The sequence below is a fragment of the Delphinapterus leucas genome, chromosome 2 (genome assembly GCF_059928025.1).
Source record: "Delphinapterus leucas isolate spDelLeu-1000000601 "Yukka" chromosome 2, BTC_Dleu_Yukka2, whole genome shotgun sequence".
NCBI lineage: Eukaryota > Metazoa > Chordata > Mammalia > Artiodactyla > Monodontidae > Delphinapterus > Delphinapterus leucas.
Genome location: NC_143130.1, coordinates 130,176,353 through 130,196,412, shown reverse-complemented (window position 1 = coordinate 130,196,412; position 20,060 = coordinate 130,176,353). Strand labels below are relative to the sequence as shown.

General features: G+C 35.5%; 1 pseudogene; it reads left to right on the top strand.

The window, feature by feature from the left end:
* Positions 1 to 9,314: 9,314 nt before the first annotated feature.
* On the top strand, positions 9,315 to 11,322 carry LOC111173291 (RING finger and CHY zinc finger domain-containing protein 1 pseudogene; annotated as a pseudogene).
* The last annotated feature ends 8,738 nt before the right edge of the window (positions 11,323 to 20,060 follow it).

Sequence of the window (20,060 nt, the reverse complement as noted above, 5' to 3'; positions counted from 1 at the left end):
CTCACAATAAGTCTAATTACCATCTGTTATCATACAAAGTTATAATGTTATTGACTATATTCCCTATGCTGTACATTTCATCCCTGTGACTCATTTATTCTGTACTGGAAGTTTGTACCTCTTAATCTCCCTCATCTATTCATGTCACTCATCTCCCCCTCTGGAAAGCAACTGTTTTTTCTATGTATCTATAACTTTGCTCTGTTTTGTTATGTTTGTTCATTTGCTTTTTAGATTATACACATAAGTGAAATCAGACAGTAAGTGTCTTTCTTTGTCTGACTTATTTCACTCAGCATAGAACCCTCTAGGTCCATTCATGTTGCCACAAATGGCAAGATTTCATTTTTTCGCATGCCTGAGTAATATTCCATTGTATACATATACCACATCTTCTTTATCCATTCATCTGTTGATGGACGCTTAGGTTGCTTTGATAAGTGTAAATATTGGCTATTGTAAATAAAGTTGTGATTAACATAGGGGTGCATATATCTTTTTGAAGTAGTGTTTTTGTTTTCTTCAGAAAAACACACAGAACTGGAATTGCTGGATAGTTCTATTTTTAATTTTTTGAAGTTTCCTTCACTGTACAAAAGCTTTTTAGTTTGATTGCAGTCCCATTTGTTTATTTTTGTTTTTATTTCCCTTGCCTGAAAGGACATATCCAAAAAATATTGCTAAGACTTATGTCAAATAGCATACTGCCTATGTTTTCTTCTAGAAGTTTTATGGTTTCTGGTCTTAACGTTTAAGTCTTTAATCCATTTTGAATTTATTTTGGTAATTGGTGTGAGAAGGTAGTACAGATTGATTCTTTTGCATATATCTGTACAGTTTTCCAAACACCATTTACTGAAGAGGCTGTCTTTTCCCCGTTATATATTTTTGCCTCCTTTGTCATAGATTAATTGTCCATATAATTGTATGTTCATTTCTGGGCTCTCTTTTCTGTTTCATTGATCTGTGTGTCTGTTTTTGTGCCAGTTCTACACTGTTACAATTACTATTTGAATATATATATATACTGTCTGAATAATATAGTTTGAAATCAGGAAGAGTGATACCTCCAGCTTTCTTCTTTCTCTTGGGAATTTTTTTTTCTTTTGTCTTGGGAAATTGTACATTCCTAGAAATTTATACATTCCTTCTAGTTGTCCATTTTATTGTTATATAATTGTCTGTACTAATCTCTTATGAGGCTTTGTATTTCTGTGGTGTCAGTTGTAACTTCTTTTCTATTTCTGTTTTTATTTATTTGGGCCCTCTGTGTTTTTCGATGAGTCTGGCTAAAAGGTTTATCAATTTTGTTTATCTTTTCAAAGAATCAGATCTTAGTTTTATTAATATTTTCTATTATTTTTTCTAGTCTCTATTTCATTTATATCTGCTCTGATCTTTATTATTTCTTTCCATCTACTAACTGTGGGATTTTTTGTTCTTTTTCTTGTTCCTTTAGGTGTAAAGTTAGGTGTTCATTTGAAATTTTTCTTGTTCCCTGAGGTAGGCTTATATTGCTATAAACTGGTCTCTTGGAACTCCTTTTACTGTGTCCCATATAGACTGTTGTGCTTCCATTTTCATTTGTCTCCAGGAACTTTTTAATTTTCTCTTTGATTTCTTTAGTAACCCACTGGTTGTTTAGTAGCATGTTGGTTAGCTTCCAATGTGTTTTAGTTTTTTTTCATACAGTTGATTTCTAGTCTTGTATTTTTTGTGGTTGGAAAAGATGTTTGATATAATTTCAATCTTCCTAAATTTATTGAGACTTGTTTGTAGCCTAGTATGTAATCTATCCTGGATAATGGTCCAAGTGTACTTGAAAAGAATGTGTTTTCTGTTGCTTTTGTATAGAATATTATATATATATATATATATATATATATATATATATATATAATACAAAGAGAGAGAGAGAGAAATCTCCATCTGATCTAATGTATTTTTTAAGGCCAGTGTTTTTGTATTGATTTTATGTCTGGATGATCTGTTCATTGATGTAAATGGGGTGTTAACATCCCCTACTATTATTGCATTGCTGTCAATTTCTCCCTTTAGGTTTGTTAATATTTGCTGTACATATTTAGGTGCTCCTATGTTGGGTGCATGTATATTTACAATTATTATATCTTCTTGTTGGATTGATCATTTGTCATTATGTAATGTCCTTCTTTCTCTCCTATTACAGTCTCTGTTTTAAAGTCTATTTAGTCTGATATAGGTATTGCACCCCCACACACACACCTTTCTTTTCTTTTTTTTTTTTGCGGTACACAGGCATCTCACTGTTGTGGCCTCTCCCGTTGCGGAGCACAGGCTCCGGACGCACAGGCTCAGCGGCCATGGCTCACTGGCCCAGCTGCTCCGCGGCATGTGGGATCTTCCCAGACCGGGGCACGAACCTGTGTCTCCTGCATTGGCAGGCGGACTCTCAACCACTGCGCCACCAGGGAAGCTCCCACCTTTCTTTTTATTTCCTTTTGCATTGAATACTTTTTTCCATCCTCTCACTTTCATTCTCTGTGTATCTTTGGATCTGAAGTGAGTCTTTTTAGGCCACTTCTATATGGGTTTTTTTTTTTTTTTAATCCATTCATCTACTCTATGTCTTTTGATTGGAGCATTTATTCCATTTACATTTATGAAATTATTGATAGGTATGTACTTATTGCCATTTTGTTAACTGTTTTTGGATAGTTGGTTTTTTGTTTTTTGTTTTTTTGTGGTACGTGGGCCTCTCACTGTTGTGGCCCTCCCTTTGTGGAGCACAGGCTCCGGACGCACAGGCTCAGCAGCCATGGCTCACTGGCCCAGCCGCTCCTCAGCATGTGGGATCTTCCCGGGCCGGGGCACGAACACCTGTCCCCTGCATCGGCAGGCGGACTCTCAACCACTGCGCCACCAGGGAAGCCCTGGGTAGTTTTTGTAGTTCTTTTTTGCTCCTTTCTTCTGTTTGATCCCCCACCTTGTGACTTAATGACTATCTTTAGTGTTATGTTTGGATTCCTTACTCTTTTTTTTGTGTGTATCTATTATAGATTTTTGGTTTCTGGTTATCATGAGATTTAGATATAACATATATAAATATACACATATATATGATTATTATAAGTTGATGATCTCAAGTTCATATGCATTTTAACAACCCCACTTTTTTACTCCCCCTCCTCCCATTTAATTTTTTTTAAAATCATATTTTACATCTTTTGGTCTGTGTATCCCTTATCTAATGATTGTGGATATAAATGTTTTTATTGCTTTCATCTTTCAACCTTCCTACTAGCTTTATAAGTGTTTGATCTTCTACCTTTACTCTATATTTGTCTTTACCAATCAGTTTTTTCCTATTTCTAGTTGTAGTCTTTTTCATATTTCTAGTTGTGGTCTTTTCTGCTTAGAGAAGTCCCTTTAACATTTTTGGTAAATCCAGTTTAGTGGTGTTGAACTCTTAGTTTTGCTTTTATGTAAAACTCTTTATCTCACCTTTAAATATGAATGATAGTCTTTCCAGGTAGAATATTCTTGGTTGTATTTTTTTTTCTTTCATCACTTTGAATATATTGTGCCACTCCCATTAGGCCTGCAAAGTTTCTACTGAAAACTCAGCTGATAGCCTTAAGGGAGTTCTTCTGTATATAGCCAGGTGCTTTTCTCTTGCTGCTTTTGATATTCTCTCTTTATCTTTAATTTTTGCCATTTTAATTACAGTGAGTCTTGGTGTGGATCTCTTTGGGTTCGTCTTATTTGGGACTCTGTGCCTACTGAACCTCTGTTTCCTTTCTCAGGTTAGGAAAGTTTCTGCCATTATCTCTTCAAATAAATTCTCCATCCCTTCCTCTCTTCTCCTTCTGGGACCTTATCATGCAAACGATAGTATGGCTGATGTTCTCCCATAGATCTCTTAATGTATCCTCATTTTTGAAACTTCTTTTTTTCTTTTCTATATTGAGCTTTTCTGTTCCATTATTCTATGCTCCAGTTCACTCATCTGTTACTCTGTTAGTTCCTTCTAGTGTATTTTTAAATTTCAGTTATTGTATTCTTCAGCTCTACTTGGTTCTTCTTTATATTTTCTAACTTTTTGTTTTATTTCTCACTGTGTTTATACATTCTTCTCCTAAGTTTTTTTTTTTTTTGTGGTACACAGGCCTCTCACTGTTGTGGCCTCTCCCGTTGCGGAGCACAGGCTCTGGATGTGCAGGCTCAGTGGCCATGGCTTACAGGCCCGGCCGCTCTGCGGCATGTGGGATCCTCCCGGACCGGGGCACGAACCCGCGTCCCCTGCGTTGGCAGGTGGACTCCCAACCACCGCGTCACCAGGGAAGCCCTCTTCTCCTAAGTTTATGATCATTATCTTGAATGATAAATACCCCTTGAATGAGGGGTTCAAGTAGATTGCTTATCTCTTCTTCTCTTAGTTCTTCTTCTGTGCTTTTATCTTGTTCCTTCTCTTAGAAAATATTCCTCTGTTGCCTCATATTACTGAATTCTCTGTTTTTATTCCTTTGTATTAGGTAGGTTGGTTATGTTTCCTGATCTTGAAGTGGCCTTATGTAGGAGACACCCTATGGGGCCCAGCCACATATTTCCCTCTGGTTGCCAGAGCTATATGTCCTAGGGGTGCCCACTATGTGAGTGATGTGGGCCCTTCTGTTGTGGCAGGGCTTACTATTGTGGGCATGCTTGTATGCATGGCTGGTTCCTGGCCTTGTTGACTGCCAGGCCCTTCCTTGCATGGAGACTGCTGGCCACTGGTGGGCAGGGCAGTGTCCCAGTATGGCTGGCTGTGTTGCAAGGAGTCCTGAGTATGTTGCTGTCCCACTGGTTGGTGGGCTGGGCCCCAAGTCACCTGGCTGCTTTCCCATGCCCTCATTTTGGCTTGGTGTCAGCAATGTTTCTCAGTCTACTCAGAATGAGTAAGTCTCCTTCTGTCATTATCAGTTACTTTATTTAGATGTGCTTTTCATTATGATGTCATTTTGATAAGGTGAAGGTCCTATTTCCAGGAATGGTATATATGCAAAACAGCTTCAATCTTTAATTTTCATAATGAGCTACAAGCTAGTTTTTCTTGAAGTGGTGAGAATACTAACCATTCTGCAGTTCTATCCATTTACTTTTTTTTTTTTTTTTTTTGCTGTACACGGGCCTCTCACTGTTGTAGCCTCTCCCATTGCGGAGCACAGGCTCCGGACGCACAGGCTCAGTGGCCATGGCTCACGGGCCCAGCCGCTCCACGGCATGTGGGATCCTCCCGGACCGGGGCACGAACCCGCGTCCCCTGCATTGGCAGACAGACTCTCAACCACTGCGCCACCAGGGAAGCCCCCTCCATTTACTTTTTAAAATTATCTCTCCCCAAATTCTGACTGACCTACTCTGTTTATAATGAAATTACTAACTTAACCCATTCTAGTTCTATGAGAGAAGTTGGATGCTATTCCAAACTTTTTATAAGTAGATTCCACTTTTTAGAAAAATTCTCACTCCACACACTAAATTTGGCATTTCAATGAAGTTTTAAGATAGGAAATAATTTATATAAGATTAAAATGGCGTATTACCGGTATCTGTCTACAGCATTCTTGTGCACTGAAGTGTACATAAGAATTTGTATGAGGAGTTTATTAACAGTACAAGCACCTGCTCCTGCCCCTCCTTTTTGATCAGTAGGCCTGGAGTAGGACCTAAAAGTGGCAGTATTTGTAACCAGTACTCTGATGCAATTAGATTGAGAACCACATTTTGAAAAACATTAGTTTAAGTGCTTTTCTTCTGTGTGTGAGGAAGTGACCTAGCATTTCCCATTCAGAAAATACTGTCATACCTAAAGACATTCAATTTATCTGAATATGTGGGGACAACTATTCCATAAGTGGACATAGAAATAAGCACTTTAGATTGTGAATTATTGAAATATAAACTTAGATGAAGAAAAAAATAACACCAGTATCAGGAAACCCACTAAAATCATCTAAAATAAAGAGGAAAATAAGGATTATCTCATGTTTATTGATCAAGTTTATATTTGACTAATAAATGAAATATTGGGAATTTAAGAGAACCCAATGTAATGTACTCTTTTAGAGATAACTTTCAATAACTTTCATACGAATGTGATTAGGAGAAAAAATGACTAGTGCTAATTAAAGTTGAAGTAGTTTGAAAAATATAAAATGGAAAGAATGCATAAGTGAATTTTAATGATTAAGGATAATTTATGCATATATGTGGAATCTAGAAGAATGGTACAGATGACCTGGTTTGCAAGGCAGAAATACAAACACAGATGTAGAGAACAAACGTATGAACACCAGGGGTGAAAAGCAGAGGGCGGGGGTGCGGGGGGGAGGTGCTGGGATGATTTGGGAGATTGGGATTGATATATATATATATATATATATATATTTATATATATATACACACTAATATGTATAAAATAGATAACTAATAAGAACCTGCTACATAAAAATAAATTAAATTTAATAAATAAATTTTAAAAAAGGATAATTTAACATGCTGCTACTAATTGTGATGTTTATTATGCTTGGTTAAACATAGGGAATTTTTCTCCATGTTCCTTACTTGTTTTTTTGTATGTCTTAAAGTATCTTAACCTTCCAATGAGCCTTTCTCGCTAAATTTATAAAAATGGAGCAGAGTGATTTTGTTAATCATGCCAGCTAACTCTTTTCTTCAAATGCCAGCAAAATCTATGCGGCAGCCTGGCAAAAATGACTGATACATTTGATTCTTTCCTGATTAATTCCCCAGGGCACCCTGCATCTATCCAGAGTGGGGACTGGAAATCTTCACAGAACCATCTAAACACTATGATTGGAGGTCAGCTTTACATATTTTTGTCTCAGTTTGAAGTCATATCAATTTCAGTTTTCTAACTGCAGGCAACTGAAATTTAGTGTTGATTTCTATTCTGTTGATATTTTTTATTTGATTTGATGTTGTGAAATACTTAATAGACAAAGTTCTAAATTTTACTATTTAATTTCCAAAGATGAAGTAAATACTCTTATGGGAAGGTGAGGTCCTAGAAGACTCATCCAAATACCAGAAAGTAGTCTTCACCATGGAGCAAATGGGGAGTGACAGAGTTCTGCCTGCAGAGAGAACCTGAGGTATGTTTTCTCAAGATGCTTGACCTCTAAGCTTCTCTTACAAAGGTGTCTGAAAGCATGCCTCCTGTCACATTCTTATCTTGAAGTTCATCTCTGTATTCTAGTATTATGGAATGGGAGTTTCCAAATTTGTATTGCTTTTGCTGCATCCTCAACATTTTGATCTGCTATATTTTCATTACCAGTAAATTCACAATATTTTCTAATTTCCCCTGTGATTGACTTAAAATTTTTTTTCACAAATTTGGAGATTTTCTACTTACTTTTTCATTAGTGAGCTCTAATTTAATCTTACAGTATTCAGAGAACATACACTGCTCTATTTTAAATCTTTGAAATGTGTTGAGACACGATTCATGGTCCAGAATATTTTGGTAAATGTTCTATGTGCAACTGAAAAAAATTATTTTTCTACGTTTGTTGGATGTAGTGTTCTGTAATCTCTATTAGGTCAAATTGGTTAATCATGTTGTTTCATTGTGCAATGACTCTGCTTTTTCTATAAGTTACTGGGAGAAGTGTTATAAAATCTCCAACACACACTGTGGATTTGTTGATATCTCATTTTAGTTCTGTTACTTTTTAGTTTATATATTTTAAAGCTATGTTATTAAGTTTATATAAATTTATTAATATTATTTATTCCTGTTAAATTACCTGTCATTAGGAAATGTCTCTCTTTGTCTCAGCTGTTACTCTTAATTTTAACTACTTTTGTGCTATATTAATATTATATGTTAATATAAATTTAAAATATGATATATAATATTAATACAGCTACACTAGCTTTGTTTTTGCTTGCATAGCATGCTTACATAGCATGTATGTCTGTCTATTTGGGGAATAAAATATTGCTCTTTTTGTTCTATTTGTGGCACTTTTTTATTTGCCCTTTTATTTCTCCTTTCCTGGCTTTTTAAAAATTAATTGCATATGTTTTATTATTTCAACATATAATTTCCATTATCTGACTTGCTATGACTTTTATTATCATTCTTTTACTGGTTATTTCAGATATTACAAAAGACACCAAAAATACCTAGGAATAAACTTAACCAAGGAGGTAAGTGAAAGGCCTATTCTCTGAAAGCTATAAAACACTGATGAAGGAATCTGAAAATGATACAAAGAAATGGAGAGACATACCATGTTCTTGAACCAGAAGAATAAATATTATTAAAATTTCCATACTACACAAAGCAATCATAGAAGATAACATAGGCACAACACTCTTTGACATAAATTATAGAAATATTTTTCTAGATCTGTCTCCTAAGGCAAAAGAAATAAAAGCAAAAATAAATAAATTAGACCTAATTAAACTTAAATTTTTTGCACAGCAAAGAAAAACATCAAGAAAATGAAAAGACAAGCTACTGAATGCAAGAAAATATTTGCAAATGATAAAACCTGTAAGGGATTAATACCTAAAATATATAAACAGCTCATACAACTCAGTATTAAAAAAACCTAACAGCCCAATCGAAAAATGAGCAGAATACCTAAATAGACATTTCTTTAAAGATACATAGAGGGCCAACAGGCACATGAAAATATGCTCAACATCATTAATTATTAGAGAAATGCAAATCAAAACCACAATCAAACCCCACACCTATCAGAACGGCCATCATCAAAAACTCTACAAATAATAAATGCTGGAGATGGTGTGGAGAAAAAGAAACCCTTCTACACTGTTGATGGGGATGTAAATTGGTGCAGCTACTATGGAAAACAATATGGAGGCTCCTTAAAAAATTAAAAATAGAGCTATCATATGATCTGGCAATTCCACTCCTGGGAATATATCTGGAAAAGATGAAAACTCTAATTTGAAAAGATACATGCACCCTAATATTCATAGCAGCACTATTACAATAGCCAAGGCATGGAAACAACTTGAGTATCTATCAGCAGATGATTGGTTTAAGAGGATGTGATATATATATATATATATATATATATAAATAGAGAGAGAGATGTATAGATATGTATATATCTATAGATATATATACACACATATAAGAAATATTATTCGGCCATAAAATAGAATGAAATTCTACCTTTTGCAAAAATATGGATGTAGCTAGAGAGTGCTACGATTAGTGAAATAAATCAGACAAACATGTACCACAATGTCCACTGCAGCACTATTTACAATAGCCAGGACATGGAACCAACCTAAATGTCCATCAACAGATGAATGGATAAAGAAGATGTGGCACATATATACAATGGAATATTACTCAGCCATAAATAGTAATGAAATTGAGTTATTTGTAGTGAGGTGGATGGACCTAGAGACTGTCATACAGAGTGAAGTAAGTCAGAAAGAGAAAAACAAATACCGTATTCTAACACATATGTATGGAATAAAAAAAAAATGGTGCTGATGAACCTAGTTGCAGGGCAGGAATAAAGATGTAGACATAGAAAATGGACCTGAGGACATGGGGTGGGAAGGCGAAGCTGGGGCGAAGTTAGTAGAATCGACATATATACACTACTGAATGTAAAACAGATAGCTAGTGGGAAGCAGCAGCATAGAACAGGGAGATCAGCTCGGTGCTTTGAGATGACCTAGAGGGGTGAGATAGGGAGAATGGGAGGGAGGCTCAAGATGGAGAGGACATGGGGACACATGTATGCATATGGCTGATTCAGTTTGTTGTACAACAGAAACAAACACAGTATTGTGAAGCAATTATACTCCAATAAAGATCTATTTTAAAAAAAGACAGGGCTTCCCTGGTGGCACAGTGGTTGAGAGTCCGTCTGCTGATGCAGGAGACATGGGTTCGTGCCCTGGTGCGGGAAGATCCCACATGCCGCGGAGCGGCTGCGCCCGTGAACCATGGCCGCTGAGCCTGCGCGTCTGGAGCCTGTGCTCTGCAACAGGAGAGGCCACAACAGTGAGAGGCCCGCGTACCGAAAAAAAAAAAAAAAAAAGACAAATACCATATGTTATAAGTAGAATCTAAAAAATAAAACAAATCAATATATACAACAAAACAGAAAAAGACTCATAGGTATAGAGAACAAGCTAGTGGTTACCAATGACGAGAGGGAAGGGAGGAGGGGCAATATAAAGTTATGGGATTAAGAGATACAAACTACTGGGGAGCTGTACCCAGGAGGGGGTAGGGTAGAGCTGTGATGCTTCTCAGGGCGTAGCTTTCGTCCTGGGGGAAGGGTTCGTGGAATTTGAGGGGAGGTGGAAGAGGTGGAGGAGATGGCGGCCTCGGCGCAGGAAGACGGCGCCCGTGGGCAAGCGCAAGGGGGGCGGGGCTGCGAGCACTATGACAGAGGATGTCTCCTGAAGGCACCATGCTGTGACAAGCTTTATTCTTGCCAGTTGTGTCATGATAACAATGAAGATCATCTGCTAGATCACTTTAAAGTAAAGGAAGTGCAGTGCATAAACTGTGAAAAAATCCAACGTGCACAACAGACTTGTGAAGAATGTAGCGCATTGTTTGAAGAACATTATTTTAGTATGTGCCATCTGTTTGACAAAGACAAGAAACAGTATCACTGTGAAAACTGTGGAATTTGTAGGATTGGTCCAAAGGAAGATTTTTTTCACTGTCTGAAATGTAACTTATGCCTCACAGTAAATCTCCAAGGAAAGCACAAGTGTATTGAAAATGTTTCCCGGCAGAATTGTCCAATATGTTTGCAGGACATTCACACATCTGTATTGTTGCTCATGTCTTGCCATGTGGACATCTTTTACACAGAACGTGTTATGAAGAAATGTTGAAAGAAGGCTACAGATGTCCATTATATATGCACTCTCCTTTAGATATGACTAGGTACTGGAGACAGCTGGATGATGAGGTAGCACAGACTCCTATGCCATCAGAATATCAGAACATGACTGTGGATATTCTCTGCAATGATTGCAATGGAAAATCTACAGTCCAGTTCCATATATTAGGCATGAAATGTAATATTTGTGAGTTCTACAATACTGCTCAGTCTGGAGGATGTAGAATTTCAGTAGATCAGCAATGACCAGCCTATACTGCACTGGACAACTCAGCATTTTCTGATATAGATAAAGGCTATCTTTTTATCATGATGCATCAGAATCTGTGCATTAGAGTTGATGTGTTTTGCATTAGTGTCACAGGGTAAAATCATATTACAGGACTTAGGGACTCAGGGTCTCTTTATAGAACTATCACAGCTCTACATTGAATGAAAGCCACCATGCTTGTATTTTGATTGGAAATTCCTTTGGTGTCAGTTGTTTGGAAGTTAATGTTTGCCGCTGAAATTCACATCCATAGATGTATTATACTTACAAGGAACTTTGTTTTAAGTGACGCTATGCACACAGAATTCATTTCTAGTTCTTGATAGAACTGTACTTAATTCTCAGTATTATTCTTGACTTTTTAAGGGGTGTGCTATGAGAATATGTTCTATCTTACTGTTAAAACCTAACTTCATATACTTTAGAACTTTCTAAGACAGTCCTTTGGATCCTGTAAATGTGAATTTTGATGTAATAACTGCTAATAAAACTATATTGAAACAGTAAAAAAAAATTAAAAAATTAAAAAAAGAGATACAAACTACTATGTAAAAAATAGATAAGCAGCAAGGATATATTGTATAGCTCAGGGAAATATAGTCATTGTTTTATAATAAAATTAAATAGAGTATAATCTATAAAAATATTGAATCACTATGGTGTACACCTAAAACTAATATAATATTGTAAATCAACTACTATTCAATAAAAATGAATTTAAAAATATTTTAAAAGACAGCCATAACTTATTATCATATACCTTATATTAGACCAGGTCCAGTACAATGCAAAAAATTTGAAGCAATATTTAACACTTTTTAACTCCTCTGGCTCCTTTTCCTCTATTTTTATATATTTTACATCCAGATATATTATAAACACCACAGTGATTTGTTAACACTGTAGCTTTAACCAGTTGGTAGTCTTTCATATTTACCCTTTTTGCATTTCCTTTTTATTTCTTATACCTCCATTATTCTACCCGAGATCATTTTCCTTCACCCTATTGAGCATGTTTGGGAGAACTAAAACAATTACAAGAATTGTTAGTTGTGGTCACTTCTGGAGAGCTAGATTTTCACTTTTTACTTTATATCTTTCTATGAAAGAGTGGCATTACAGATAGTTGTGTTATTTTCTAATACTTTTAAGTAAAATTAAGAGCCCCAAAGCCTAAAATATATAAATTTGAATATATTTGCATTATCAGTATTATAATAAATATTAGTGTAATTTTTGTTAACGTTATAAACCTTTTCTCTACATGATTATATAGGTGGCAACATATTCATATAGAAGATAAATGTTAAAAAGAAATGAGGAATAACTGAGTTGGCCAATAGGAAGACATACCTCAATGTGTGTTCATCATTACAATTACAAAAATAAAAATATGTAAAATAAGTGTTAATAATCTCCATAGTTGAGCACAGTTGAAGGAGATAGTTCCATATATCACGTTTTTAAGGGCATTAGACAGGAAACATAGTATTAGGGTTCTCTGTCAGGCTCTGTATACTTAATAGTCTTCTGGGAACTGCTTCAGACTGTATGATTATAGAACTGTCAAAATCATTCTCTTGAGGATGTGTCATAACTCTACTGTAGAACAATTTCCTTTTATTCTTCCTTGTCTAGGATGAAGCATTTGATTCCTAAGGAAACCAAGGTTCTTTGCCAAGGCCCAGTTTACTCAACAATTAGAAGTCAAAACTGAATAAATTTTATTTTGATATTGAATGCCTGCATTTGATAGACTTTCCACCTGGATGTCTCTCAAGTAACTTGACCTTAAGGGACTGAAGGTGAATTCATTATCTTCTCCACCTTACCACATTTTCATCTTGTCTTGAACTTTCTATGCTAAGGAAGAGCATTACTATTCACTAATTTTCTAAGCCAGAAGCCCTGGAGCCATCTTAGCCCTGATGCTTACTCTAATGGATCAAGTGCTATTTATCCATCTTCATAAATATCCCTTGTAAATATACTCTTGTTTTTACCATGTTATTGTGACACTGAGCATCACTTTGAAGGGAAAAAAATCCCATAGACTTACTTATTGGCTCTGCTACAATAAATACAGGAGTTCTACCTTTTCTAATCCATTCTCTAATTTTAAATATTTTTTTAAAATTCCTAATTGACCTCCCTTTTCAAATCTCCAGAGGGGTCATTTCAAATTTTCACTAGTTTTTTTTTTTTTTATTTAACATCTTTATTGGAGTATAATTGCTTTACAATGGTGTGTTAGTTTCTGCTCTATAACAAAGTGAAACAGGTATACATATACATATGTCCCCATATCTCTTCCCTCTTGCATCTCCCTCCCTCCCTCCCACCCTTCCTATCCCACCCCTCTACGTGGTCACAAAGCACCAAGCTGATCTCCCTGTGCTATGCGGCTCCTTCCCACTAGCTATCTATTTTATGTTTGGTAGTGTATATATGTCCATGCCACTCTCTCACTTTGTCACAGCTTACCCTTCCCCCTCCCCATATCCTCAAGTCCATTCTCTAGTAGGTCTATGTCTTTATTCGTATCTTACCCCTAGGTTCTTCATGACCTTTTTTTTTTCTTAGATTCCATATATATGTGTTAGCATACAGTATTTGTTTTTCTCTTTTTGGCTTACTTCACTCTGTATTACAGACTCTAGGTCCATCCACCTCACTACAAACACTCAATTTCGTTTCTTTTCATGGCTGAGTAATATTCCATTGTATATATGTGCCACATCTTCCTTATCCAGAACAAGATTGAAAATCAGTAGTTCCTTTGGAGAAAATACAGCATGCCAAATAAATGCTATGTTTGCTTAATTAAATTAAGCAATTAGACCTTATTATATTAGAAAACTAAAAAACAGCTTAAGTACTAATGTTTGAGATTAATAAATTTTAATATAAAAGTATAGGGTGTTTTAAAAAGCAATAATTCCTGTTAAAGTATTTTTTAAAAAGTCATTGAGAGTATGAAATTACTCTTGCTTCTGATTTCATGCTGAACTCATCATGAAAATAAGGCTTAGTCAACGATTTTGAACAGAAAGGCTTAGAACTTACAAAAAGATTGCAAATCTATTTTGACTTTAAGCTATGAAATGGAGCAATTTTCTTAACCAGTGAGTAAAGTCTAAATGATGGTGGCCTCTTCAGGTTAAAGTATTGACTATAACATGTCACCATCTGCCTCTATAATTATAGCTTTAACATTGACATTGAAGATATTTTTGATACTCTACAGATATGACATATAACAGTGGCACTATGTCTCACTGTTTCTTACTACAATGATTCTGACATTTGGCATGAACTACAGACATAAAACTAGAGGCCTGGAGGCTTAAACCTGGAGTTGTAAGCACTTAAAAGTTTTACACTGGTAAGACATTTTGCTTGTAACTGGCTGCAGAATTGAGTTTGAGGATTTTAGAAGAACAGGATATGATTCAGTTAAAACTAGAAATTCTATCTATGAGAGCTTTGTATTGGTATGGAATTTGAAATCTATACAAATGAGAAACAGGAATACAAAACATCTTTTCACATCCACTTTTGAATGGGAAGAGATTTGACAATTATAATATTATTTTAATTTTAGAGATTTGATAATTCTGTAAGGTTTAGGTGTAGAAATACAGGCTGCAAATTTTAGGTAAACTCTCTAATCTTTAGGGTGAAATTTTCATTTGCCATTTTATATCCATTTTAAGGCATTTTCCAGTTTTGACTTTTCATTTTCAAAGGTCTCTGTAAGCAACTCTCAAGGGAGTGATGTTAAGTGAGATTATGCTAGGTGTTTCAGTGGGGGTGGGGTGGACAATTTAAAACACATGTGCCTTCATAAACTTCCCCCCAAAAGCTTACTCTTTCTATTAAGGAGGTTCTAGTTCAAGGGTTATATTTAGAGGACTCCACCTGCATCTCTAATGTATGTTTCCAGTGAAAACATGGTTAGCCTTGGACACTTGCTTTTGAGGATTATCTGACAAATTTCTTGAATGCCCATTAATAGGCCTCAGAGAAGGGATCTCTCCTTTCTACCTGCAGTTTCTCCATCCGAGGTAGGACACTGTTCACTGTGCCCTCCTCTCTTTCCAGTTTTACTGCTGTACTCCTGCTACACCAAAGCCTTTCTCTCAGAGACTCTCCTGGTCCAATGCCTCTCTTCCCACATGCATGTCATTTAGGAGGTCATAGACAAAATAATCATCCCCTAAGTTGTGTATATAGTAGGAATTGTATGGTATGTAGCGTTTTTAACTAGCTTCTTTCACTTATCAATATGTATTTAAGGTTTCTCCATGTCTTTTACTGTCTTGATAGCTCATATCTTTTTATTGATGAATAATACTCCATTGTATGGATGCACCACATTTGTTTATCCATTCATCTATTGAAGGACACCTTGGTTGCTTCCAAATTTTGGCAATTACAAGTACAGCTACTCTAAACATTCATGTGCAGATTTTTGTATAGGCCTAATTTTTAAATTCATTTGATTAAATACTTAGGAGAATGATTGCTGGATTGCACAGTAAGACTATTTTCAGCTTTGTAATAAACTGGCAATCTGTCCTCCAAAGCGGTTGTATTATTTTGTATTACCACCTGCATAAATGAGAGTTCCTATTGCTCCATATCCATGCCAGCATTTGGCATTATAAGTAGTTTTGATTTTAGCCATTCTAATAGGTGTGTAATGATACCTCATTGTTTTAATTTGCAATTTCCTAATAACATATAATATTGAGCATGTTTTCATATGCCTATTTGCCATATATCTGTATATCTTCTTTGGTGAGGTATCTGTTCAGATCTTCTGCCCTATTTTTAACTGGCTTGGTCATTTTCTTATCATTGAGTTCTAAGAATTCTTTGTATATTTTAGATACAAGTCCTTTATCAGATTTATATTTTGCAAATTTTTTTTTCAGTCCATGGCCTATCTTTTCAGTGTTGTAAAAGGTTCCTTTGAAGAGCAGACATTTTTAATTTTAATGAAGTCCAACATATCAATTTTTTTTTCATGGATTATGCTTTGGGGCTATGTCTAAAAACTCACTGTCAAACTCCAATTACCTATAGTTTGTTCTATATTATCTTCTAGAAGCTTTATAATTTTATAGTTTACATTTGGTTCTATAATTCATTGAATTCATTTTTATGAATGGTATAATGTCAGTTCTAGACATTTTTCGGTTATACGAGTGTCCAGTTTTTTAGGACCATTTTTTCCATTGGATTACCTTAGCTCTTTTGTCAACTATTAGTTGACAATATTTGTGTGGCTCTATTTCTTATTTATTTATTTTTTGTTGCATTATAATAGTTCTTTTTATATTCTAAATACAAGTTCTTTAACAAATATTATTTGCAACTATTTTCTTCTAATCTGTAGGTTTCATTTCATTTTATTGCTGCAGTGTCTTTTGAAGCACAAAAGTATTCAATTTTGATGAAGTTCAACTTAGCTTTTTAAAATCTTTTAAAAAATTTCTTTTGTTTTTGGCATCATATCTAAAAAAATCATTTGCCTTTCTTAAGCTCATAAAGATTTATGTATGTTTTCTTCTAAGAGTTTTTTAGCTTGTAAATCAAAATCTATGATCCATTTTGAAGCAATTTTTATGTAGGTGTGTAGTAGGAGTCCAATTTAAGTTGGAGAGCTTATACTATTTTATTTGAAGACATACTGTAATGATACAGAATTAAACAGCATCTCTTATCAGCCTAGACATAAAAATCAATATAACAACAGAATCTAAGAAAAGACACACATGTGAGTGATCAATTAATTTAACAAATGTGCCATGATAATTTGGGAAGACTGTGTTTTCCATATATTTTGTTAGAACAACTGGGTATGTCTATAGAAAAAGGAATGAACTTCAGTCACTACCAAATAAAATATGTAAAATAAACCTAGAATGGATCACAGACCTAAATAAAAACCCCAAAACTATGAAATTCTAGAGGAAAACATAGTTTTACAATGAAATCATGGTCACCATGAAGTGGGTGTAAGCAAAGTTTTCTTAGGACCAAAAAAAAAAAAAAAGCAGCAAACACTCTAAAGAAGAAAAAAAAGCAATAAACTGGACTTCATTAAAAAATCCTCTTCAAAAAGCAACACTGATGGGCTTCCCTGGTGGCGCAAAGGTTGAGAGTCCGCCTGCCAATGCAGGGGACATGGGTTCATGCCCCGGTCCAGGAAGATCCCACATGCCACAGAGCGGCTGGGCCAGTGAGCCATGGCCACTGAGCCTGCGCGTCTGGAGCCTGTGCTCCGCAACGGGAGAGGCCACAACAGAGAGAGGCCCACATACCACAAAAAAAAAAAAAAAAAAAGAAAAGCAACACTGAAAAATGAAAAAGCAAGCCAAATAATGGCAGAATATAACTACACTACCTAACAATGTGAAGAGCTTATTATCAAAACATATAAAAACCTCTCATAATAGAATAATTAGAAGTCAAAAATGGGCCAAAAAGAATGTTTAAGATGTTTAGTCATCAGGAAAATACAAAATAAAACATCATAATATATATTACTACACACCCACTTGAAAAGCTAACATTAAAATGGACTTGAGGATATGGGGAGGGGGAAGGGTAAGCTGTGACAAAGCGAGAGAGAGGCATGGACATATATACACTACCAAACGTAAGGTAGATAGCTAGTGGGAAGCAGCCACATAGCACAGGGAGATCAGCTCGGTGCTTTGTGACCGCCTGGAGGGGTGGGATAGGGAGGGTGGGAGGGAGGGAGACGCAAGAGGGAAGAGATATGGGAACATATGTATATATATAACTGATTCATTTTGTTGTAAAGCAGAAACTAACACACCATTGTAAAGCAATTATACTCCAATAAAGATGTTAAAAAAAATAGAAGATGTGGCACATATATACAATGGAATATTACTCAGCCATAAAAAGAAATGAAATTGAGCTATTTATAATGAGGTTGATGGACCTAGAGTCTGTCATACAGAGTGAAGTAAGTCAGAAAGAGAAAGTCTAGTACCGTATGCTAAAACATATATAAGGAATTTAAGAGAAAAAAATGTCAAGAAGAACCTAGGGGTAAGACAGGAATAAAGACACAGACCTACTAGAGAATGGACTTGAGGATATGGGGAGGGGGAAGGGTGAGCTGTGACAAAGCGAGAGAGTGGCATGGACATATGTACACTAACAAACGTAAAATAGATAGCTAGTGGGAAGCAGCCGCATAGCACAGGGAGATCAGCTCGGTGCTTTGTGACCACCTAGAGGGGTGGGTTAGGGAGGGTGGGAGGGAGGGAGACGCAAGAGGGAAGAGATATGGGAACATATGTATATGTATAACAGATTCACTTTGTTATAAAGCAGAAACTAACACACCATTGTAAAGCAATTATACTCCAATAAAGATGTAAAAAAAATACAAAATAAATTTTTTAAAAAATTAAAGAAAATTAAAAAAATAAGTAAACAGCAAAAAAAAAAGAAGAGTGACAATACCAAGGGTTGGTGAAGACATGGAGCAAATGGAAATCTCATACATTTCTGATAGAAATGCAAAATAGTATGGTCATTCTGAAAACTAGTTTTCCAATGCCTTATAACATTAAAATACACTTATCATACAATCATACTTCCAGTTATTTTACCAAGAGAAATAAAAACATATGACTGCACAATAACTTGTATGTGTTCATATAAATTTGTTCATAAGAGCCACACTATTCATCAACAGGTAAATGAGTGAACCAATTGTGGTAGATTTATTCAATGGAATACAACTTAAGATTAAAAAAGAATACACTACTGATACATATAACCAAATGGATGAATCTCAGAAACTATTATGCAGACTGAATGACGACAATAACGATAAAGTGCATATGCTATTATTCTATATATATGAAGTTCTAAAATACTCAAAAAAGTCTATAGTGATGGAAGTAAGATCAGCAGTTGCTCGATTGAGGAATGAGGTTGTGTTTACAAGGTTGCATGTTATTTGTCAAAATTCAGCTCTATCCACACATTTTACTTGATTGTGTTTTACTGTAAGTAAATTATACCCAAATAAAGTGGATTTAGAAAGTAATACAGGGACTTCCCTGGTGGCACAGTGGTTAAGAATCCGCCTGCCAATGCGGGGAACACAGATTCCATCCCTGGTCCGGGAAGATCCCACAGGCCGCGGAGCAACTAAGCCTGTGCGCTACAACTACTGAGCCTGTGCTCTAGAGCCTGTGAGCCACAACTACTGAGCCCACGTGCCGCAACTGCTGAAGCCCGTGTGCCTAGAGCCCATGCTCCACAACAAGAGAAGCCACCACAGTGAGAAGCCAACGCACCGCAACGAACAGTAGTCCCCGCTCACCCCAACTAGAGGAAGCCTGCGTGTAGCAACAGAGACCCAATGCAGCCAAAAGTAAAAAAATAAATAAATTTATTTAAAAAAAAAAGAAAGTAATACATTCCAAAACAAAATACAGTCAAATAGAACAAAGTCGAAAGCTAATAAAAAGTAGGTTGTTCTTCAGCTTACTGGCAAACATTGTAAACAGTTTAGGGTGTATTTTTCCAGAAATATTATCTGCATGTGTATAAACTCATAAGTGCAAAATTGAGGGTTTTTTTTACTAGCAAAGGAGTATTTTTATGCATAAAAAGCACTTATAGATGTTTCTTTTTATACCAAATTTAATAAAATCATACATTTAAAAAATCCTATTTCTTCCACCATATGAAAATAGAGGCCAGTGATAATGTCGTACTAAATTTGGTTTCCTCTCTACCTCCGTTCCTTAGTCAATTCCAATACTTTGAATATAAGAGCAGGTCAATACATAATCATTAAGTTAATAGAGCATATATGG